The following is an 8569-nucleotide window of genomic DNA, read 5'->3' on the forward strand; positions in this document are numbered from 1 at the left end:
GCTGTTAGTTGTCTATCCAATATCCATTCTCCTGTCTTCCTTATAAACAGAGTCCCATTTTGGGGGTGGAGGTAGTAATGTACCCAGGTAAAAACATTCCTGGGACTGGGGTCGGGGGGCGGGAAGGATAAATTAGGAGTTTAGGATTAACAGATACACACTACTGTAGATCAAATAGGTAAACAATGAGACCTACTGTATAGCACTATAGCAATATAGGGAACTATATTCAATATCTTGTAATAACCTATAATGGAAAAGAATCTGACAACATATATATATATATGAACATATATATCTGAATCACTTTACACCTGAAACATTGTAAATCAGCTATACTACAATTTTTAAAAACCACAAAAAAAAACCCTAAAAACAACAACAATAACACACACAAAGTAAAAAACAAACAAAATAAAACAAAACATTCCCAGGACTTCTTTTAGCTTACTTCTGAGCACAAGTGGGACTTCAGGAAAAGCTCATTAAAGGCAAGTGACTCCAGTGACTCATGCCCATTTGCTCTTTGTCTTTTCTCCTTCTTTCTGCCTGGAATATAGCTTGATGACTGGAGCAACAGCAACAATATTGTGAGCATGAGGGTGAAAGCTCCACCCTAGAAATGGTGGAATGGGGCAAGCTAAGAGAAGCCTGATGTGAAGCTGCCATTCCAGCCCTGGATCTCCTACTTCTTGACTTCTCATAATGGGAGAGAAAAATAAATCCCTATCTTATTTAAGTTAGTGTTATTTGGGTTTTCTTTTACATGAAGCTGAACATAATCTCCACTGGCTCCCATTTAGGATAAGAACAAAGTAGGAATTCAGTTTTACTGAATGATCCTTTTTTGAACACTTACTAGTTGCTCATATAGTACTTACATACACCATCACAGGGCGTACAGGATAATAATAATTCATTCACTTACTCATATAATGAAACAATCTCCTCCCTGTATTCCCTACCCATGGCTACTATATGTGCATGTCTCTTGTCCAGAAGCTAGGTCCATGTGTTGTAAGACCTAAAATTTCAAGTGCTGCCTTGACGTCTTTGAGCATCACAGGGCCCAAAGTCCTCACCAGATATGTCCCCAGCAGCAGGAAATTCTCCCTGACTGACGAGTTCCCCTACCAGCGGGACCTGCACTCCATGCATTCCTCAAATTACTGGATTTTGCCTCCTTGTCGGTTCTCAAAATTATTCAAGCAAGCCAATCACGTAGTGCTGCAGGAACCAAGGGTCATCCCACTCTCTTGTCACTACAAGGTTGCATCCCACTGCCCCTGTCGCTTCACTCTATTCCAGGGTGCAGCCCCCATGTGGCCCTGCGTGCTGTGCGATGTCCCCTTTCCCCAGGCTTTGAGCCTTTGTCGCTCATAAACTGCTGTCAGGGTCATCTGCCCAGTGTTGGGTGTCATGTGTTTGGCCATCTCATACTATTAAGGGCAGGAATCCTTCCTTCACCAGCAGGGTGAATAGGAGGTGCTCAGAACAGTCCATTTACTCAACAAACATTTATCGAGACTTCTTGGGTGCCAGGTACTGTGCTAGACTAGGGCTATAAGGGGAAACAAGACGGACACAGCAAGACACACATACTCTAGTGGGGAAGACTGACAAAGAAAAAGGCAACAGAGAAATGAATGCAGTCATCACGGGCTGTGATGGGTGTTACAAAGAATAGACAGAGAATAGCCTAGGGTAGCAGAGGAAGAGGGAGATGGGGGTGGATTTACATAAGGCGATAATGGAAGGCTCTGAGAAGGCGATCTATTTATTTATTTATTTATTTGTTATTTTTGGCTGTGTTGGGTCTTCGTTTCTGTGCGAGGGCTTTCTCTAGTTGCGGCAAGCAGGGGCCACTCTTCATCGCGGTGCGTGGGCCTCTCACTATCGTGGCCTCTCTTGTTGCGGAGCACAAGCTCCAGACGCGCAGGCTCAGTAGTTGTGGCTCATGGGCCTAGTTGCTCCGTGGCATGTGGGATCTTCCCAGACCAGGGCTCGAACCCGTGTCCCCTGCATTAGCAGGCAGATTCTCAACCACTGCGCCACCAGGGAAGCCCCTGAGAAGGCGATCTAGGAAGACCTCAAGGAAGAAAAGGAGTTAGCTACAGAAGACCAGGGGAAGAGCTTTTCAAGCAGAGGAAACAACATAGTCTAGGGCCTAGAAAGCAGGGTGTGTTGAGGATGGGGAATGGCAAGAGATTCAGCTGGAGACCCAGGAGGGGATAAGATAACAGAGATGTGCCTTAGTCCATTTCTGCTGCTATAACAAAAATACCACAGGCTGAGCAGCTTAAACAACAGACATTTATTTCCCACCATTCTGCAGGCTGGGAAGTCCAAGATCAAGGTGCCAGCAGATTTGGTGTCTGGTGAGGACCTGCTTCCTGTTTCAGAAGACAGCTGTCTTTTCTCTGTGTCCTCATGTGGCAGAAGGGGCCAGGTTGGTCTCTGGGGTCTCTTTTCTAAGCGATCCACTCATGAGGGCTGCACACTCATGTCCTACCTCCCACTGTCTCATTGGGCATTTGGATTTCACACACATGTTTTGAGGGGATGCAAACCTTTAGCCTATAGCAAGGTGGTAAATGCATTTGGATTGAATGCCACGGGAAGGCATTGAAGGCATCTGAGCTGCAGGTAACTATTTACAGCTTGAAGAGCTCACTTTTGCTGCTGTAAAAAAGAAAAAATGGATTCAAGGGGTGAGTGTGGAACTGGGAGACCAGTCTGGAGGTGGTTTAGAGTCGTTCAGGCCATGGTGGCCTGGACTAGGGTGGAGTTGAGAGAAGAAAGATTCCTGATATACTTTAGAGATAGAATCCACATGGCTTGCTTCTGGATCTGGTGGGGGATGAGGGTAATGGAGGAGTTAAGGACGATCATGGGTACAGTAGGTCCCCTTCAACTGAACCTTCAAGTTGTGAACTTTCAAAGATGCAAACGTGTGTTCACATGTCCAATCACTTAAGTTAGTTCACGTGTCTGGCGTACCTTGTCACATGCGTGCATCCTCTACAAGTGGTTGTGCTTTTGTGTACTTTACTGTACAGTACTGTATAGAGTACAGTAGTACAGTATCTTTATTTCAAGCCCAGGATGTCTGGAAGCAAGCGTAAAAGCAGCAGTGATGTAGCTGGTACTACTGTACTTTTCAAGGTACTATACTGTAAGATTAAAAATGTTTATTTTTTGTGTTTGTTTGCTTTTTATGTATTATTTGTGTAAAAACTATTATAAACCTATTACAGTACAGCACTATATAGCCGATTGTGTTAGTTGGGTACCTAAGCTAACTTCGTTGGACTTACGAACAAATTGGACTTGCGAACACGCTCTCGGAACAGAACTCATTCGTATGTAGGGGACTTAGTGTATCGGTTTGAGTAGTTAAATGGATAGGGCTGTCGTTTACTAAGATGGGGAAAACTGGAGCTGGAGTAGGGCTGGAGGAAGGAACAGATTTGGGAGGGAAACTCAAGAGTTCCTTTTTGCCCTATTAAAATGTCTGTAAGGCAGGCCCCTAAGTGGAGAAGTCAAGTGGGCAATTGGATATGTGCATCTGGAGGTCTGTCAAAAGTTTGAGATTGGATGCATAAAATCAAGAGTACATCATTCAGGGACTTCCCTGGTGGCTCAGTGGTTAAGAATCCGCCTGCTGGGAGGGTGGGAGGGAGACACAAGAGAGGAGGAGATATGGGGGTATATGTATATGTGTAGCTGATTCACTTTGTTATAAAGCAGAAACTAACACACCATTGTAAAACAATTATACTCCAATAAAGATATTAAAAAAAAGAAAAAAAGAATCCGCCTGCCAATGCAGGGGACATGGGTTCGAGCCCTGGTCCGGAAGATCCTACATGCAGCAGAGCAAATAAGCCCGTGTGCCACAACTACTGAGCCTGCGAGCCACAACTATTGAAGCCCACGCGCCTAGAGCCCGTGCTCCGCAACAAGAGAAGCCACTGCAATGAGAAGCCCGTACACTGCAACGAAGAGTAGCCCCCGCTCGCCGCAACTAGAGAAAGCCCGTGCACAGCAACGAAGACACAACGCAGCCAAAAATAAATAAATAAATTAATTTTTTTAAAAAAGATGAGTACATCATTCAAAGTGGACTTACACTCATGAGGTCATCTAGACAGGTAGGCAGAGAATGGAGGAGGGTCTCGTAAGAAGCCGTAGAAGAAGGCTCGGACCCCAGAGATGCGAGTGAGGCCTCACAGTTGGGTGTTCCTGGGGTTACTTATGTAGGGAAGGGGCCATTTGGTGCGATGATTCCTTCCCCCAGGAGATGCAAATCAGTGGGCTCCTGGGGCTGCCGGGAGAGGGATGCTTCTGTCTTCTTGTCACGCATTGTTTGGGTCTCAGTAACTCAAGAGGGCTTTGCTGGGGCTCCCGAGTACGAGGAGTGACAGAGAACCTCTGCCGCCTGGAAGCAGGTATGCATCCCGAGAGATCCCGATGACGTCACATCTTGTGAGCTGCATTATTGGTTGCATGTTACTCTTTCTGCTCATTCCCCGTTATTATCCCCAAATCTTTACAGAATTTTTTTAAATTAATTAATTTATTTATTTATGGCTGTGTTGGGTCTTCGTTTCTGTGCGAGGGCTTTCTCCAGTTGCGGCGAGCGGGGGCCACTCTTCGTCGCGGTGCGCGGGCCTCTCACTATCACGGCCTCTCTTGTTGCGGAGCACGGGCTCCAGACACGCAGGCTCAGTAGCTGTGGGTCACGGGCCTAGTTGATCCGCGGCACGTGGGATCCTCCCAGGCCAGGGCTCGAACCCGTGTCCCCTGCATTGGCAGGCAGATTCTCAACCACTGCGCCACCAGGGAAGCCACTCGCCAAATCTTAGGACATGCTTTGTCTGTGTCCATCTAGTCTCGGCTCTGCTATGGGAAATTAAACAAAAACTAGTGTGTCTACCCTGGTGTTGAAGAGTTGGGGACACGGTGCCTCCCAAGCTCAGCATGGCGGGGCAGCAGCCAGCAGTGGGAGGTCCCTAAGACAGAAATGGGTCTCTTGTTCCAGAGCAGGCGTGTCAAGTTCAAGCTCTCCTCTCCACAGGGACAGGCTCATTCTACAGCCAGGCTTAAAGAAACCTGTTTTGATTTTTTTTTAGCGGAATCTGGTCTTTTCTTTCGAGTTTTTTTCCCCACGTTTGATTGTAAGGTCCATGAAACCACGCTTTAATTGTCTTTGCCCCCTCGGTGTCCAGGTGGTAGTAGGCCCTCCATAACTGTTAGTTTCATAGGTGAATGAATGTATATAAAGCATTGAGCTATGTACCCTGTGGTCCTCAAAGAGTTCACAGTTCAGTGATGGGGACCAGATTCGTACACGACATATGGCAGAGAGGCAAGAGTGCTGTAGGTTACCTGACAGAGCTGTGAAATGCTATTTGATCACAGAGGAACTACTTCCAGTGTAGGGGCATCAAGCTGGGGACAGACTTCGTGGAGAAGAGAACACATGGCTGGGCTCGAGGGCTGGAGAGAATTTCCACAAAAAGGATGAGTAAGACATGCCAAGCAGAGGATCAGTGGGAACAAAGACATGGAGGGGAGGCATCCCATTTCTTCAGGGGGTGACCAGTGCAAGGGGAGCGTGCGTGGACAGGAGGTGGAGTGTCAAGCCAGAGACGAGTGTTGGGGCTCCACTGAGAAGCCCTTGCAAACGTCTTTCTCAGTGAGCAAGGCCTCTCTCATCTCAGATCCCCAAATTAATTAATTAATTAATCATTACCAGGAACCCCTGAGAACTGGCACTGGTCTTTTTTTTAACTTTGTTAAAAAAATTTTTTTATTGGAGTATAACTGATTTACAATGTTGTGTTAGTTTCAGGTGTACAGGAAAGTGATACAGCTATATATATATATATATATTCTTTTTCAGGTTCTTTTCCCATATAGGTTATTACATAATATTGAGTAGAGTTCTTTGTGCTAATCAATAGGTCCCTGTTAGTTACCTATTTTATATATAGTAGTGTGTATGTGTTAATCCCAATCTCCTAATTTATCACTTCCCTTCACGTTTCCCTTTTGGTAACTATAAGTTTGATTTTGAGATCTGCGAGTGTGTTTCTGTTTTGTAAATAAGTTCATTTGTATCATTTTTTGTTAGATTCCACATATAAGTGATATCATACAGTATTTGTCTTTCTCTGTCTGACTTACTTCACTTAATGTCATAATCTCCAGGTCCATTCATGTTGCTGCAAATGGCATTATTTCATTCTTTTTTATGGCTGAGTAATATTCCATTGTATATATGCTGCAATGAACATGGGGTACATGTGTCTTTTTGAATTATGGTTTTCTCTGGGTATATGCCCAGGAGTGGAATTGCTGGATCATATGGTAGTTCCATATTTAGATTTTTTGTTTCTTTAATTTATTTTATTTATTTATCTTTGTCTGTGTTGGGTCTTTGTTGCTGCGCGTGGGCTTTCTCTAGTTGTGGTGAGCAGGGGCTACTCTTCATTGTGTTGTGCAGCCTTCTCATTGCAGTGGCTTCTCTTGCTGTGGAGCATGGGCTCTAGGCATGCAGGCTTCAGTAGCTGTGGCTCGCGGGCTCAGTAGTTGTGGCTCATGGGCTCTAGAGCGCAGGCTCAGTAGTTGTGGCGCACGGGCTTAGTTGCTCCGCGGCATGTGGGATCTTCCCAGACCAGGGCTTGAACCCGTGTCCCCCGCATTGGCAGGCGGATTCTCAACCACTGGGCCACCAGGGAAGCCCTATATTTAGTTTTTTAAGGAACCTCTGTACTGTTCCCCATAATGGTTGTGCAAATTTACATTCCCACCAACAGTGTAGGAGGGTTGGGATTGGCTTTTTATGGTAGAAAACTTCGCAGCAGCAAGAGCTGTTAAACACTAGGATGGTTCATCAGTGGCAGCTTTAGAAAATCTTTTCCTGGAGATTTTCTTTCTTTCTTTGTCTCTTTCTTTCCTTCCTTCTTTCCTTCTTTCTTTCTTTCTTTCTTTTTCTTTCTTCCTTTCTTCCTTTTTCTTTCTCTTTCTTCCTTCCTTTCTTTTTCTTTCCTTCCTTCCTTCCTCCCTCCCTCCCTCCTTTCCTTCCTTTTTTTTTTTTTTGGTCACACCGCACGGTGGCTTACAGTATCCTAGCTCCCCGACTAGGGACCAAACCGAAACCCTCGGCACTGAAAGCACAGAGTCCCAACCACTGAACCACCAGGGAACTTCCCCCTGGAGATTTTCATGCCTGAAATAGACTCACCATTTGTCCATGATTTCCTGTGGTCTCTCTTAAAACCATGGGAATGTACTAGTCGAGCTCCCAAGTTCTATGTTGTTTGGTTCAACTCAACAAATATTTGCGTGTCGACTTGTTAGTGACCCCGGGCATCGCTATGACTGAATTCATGCCATCTCTCCTTGCCCTCAACATGCCTCTCTTCCTGGGATCCCCATCTCAACATATGACACTTCCATCCACATGGCTGCCCAAATCAGAAACCTATGAATCAACTTTGGTTCCTAGTCTCTCTCACCGCTCACTTTCAATTAGTCCCTGATCTCTATCCTTCTACCTATCATTGGAATTTTTCCACTTCTCTCCAATCCCCCATCTTGGCTGCAGTCACAAGCATCTCTCATGTGGATTACCGCAGTAGTCTAAATGCTCTCCCTGCCCCCAAGCTCGGCCTTCCCTAATCCATCCCATACACATGGTCTTTCTGAAATGTCAGTCTGAAGGCATTTCACTCTCCCACTTAACATCTCTTAGCGGGCTCTCGGGCTTCTGAGGGAGGCAGGAGGTGGCACTTCGAGGAGCACTGCTTAGACCTCCCTGGGTGCTTGAATTCCATCTCTGCCACTCACCTACTTGCTTGACCTTCAGTAAGTTACCTAAGCACTCCCTGCAGTTTTCTCATCTGTAAAAAGGGAGTCATAGCAATGATTCATTTTAGGGTAGTTGGGAGGATGAAATGAACATGGGTCTTCCCCTCTTCTATGAACCCTTAACTTTGGAGTCCCCTGACTCTGGGCCTCTCCTCTCTCTGTGCTCACTCTCTTAGTCATCTCAACTAGTCCCATGACTAAATATCCATATATACTGATAACTCCAAATTTATGTCTCTAGTTCAGACCTCTCTCCCAGACCCTAAACTCATATATCTGGCTGCCTTCCCAACATCTCCACTTGGATGGCTACTAGAGGTACAGTGTTTTATAACTATTAACAATTATTACATGCAAACTACTGTATACAGAATGGGTAAACAATAAGTTCCTACTGTACAGCACAGGGAACTATATTCAATATTCTGTGATAAACCATAATGGAAAAGAATATGAAAAAGAATGTCTACATGTGTATAACTGAATCACTTTGCAGTACAGTGGAAATTAAGACAGCATTGTAAATCAACTATACTTCAATAAAATAAATTAAAAACAACAACAACAATTATTACAAAGCTCACGACCACCTGGCTCCTACTTACCCCCCTAATCTCATTTTAGGAAAAAAAAAAAAAGAAGAAAGTCTTCATTCTTTCTCATGTTCTAGCTCAGCTATGGTTTCCTCTCT

This window comes from Eubalaena glacialis, chromosome 20, assembly GCF_028564815.1.
Source record: "Eubalaena glacialis isolate mEubGla1 chromosome 20, mEubGla1.1.hap2.+ XY, whole genome shotgun sequence".
In the NCBI taxonomy this organism is placed as follows: Eukaryota; Metazoa; Chordata; class Mammalia; order Artiodactyla; family Balaenidae; genus Eubalaena; species Eubalaena glacialis.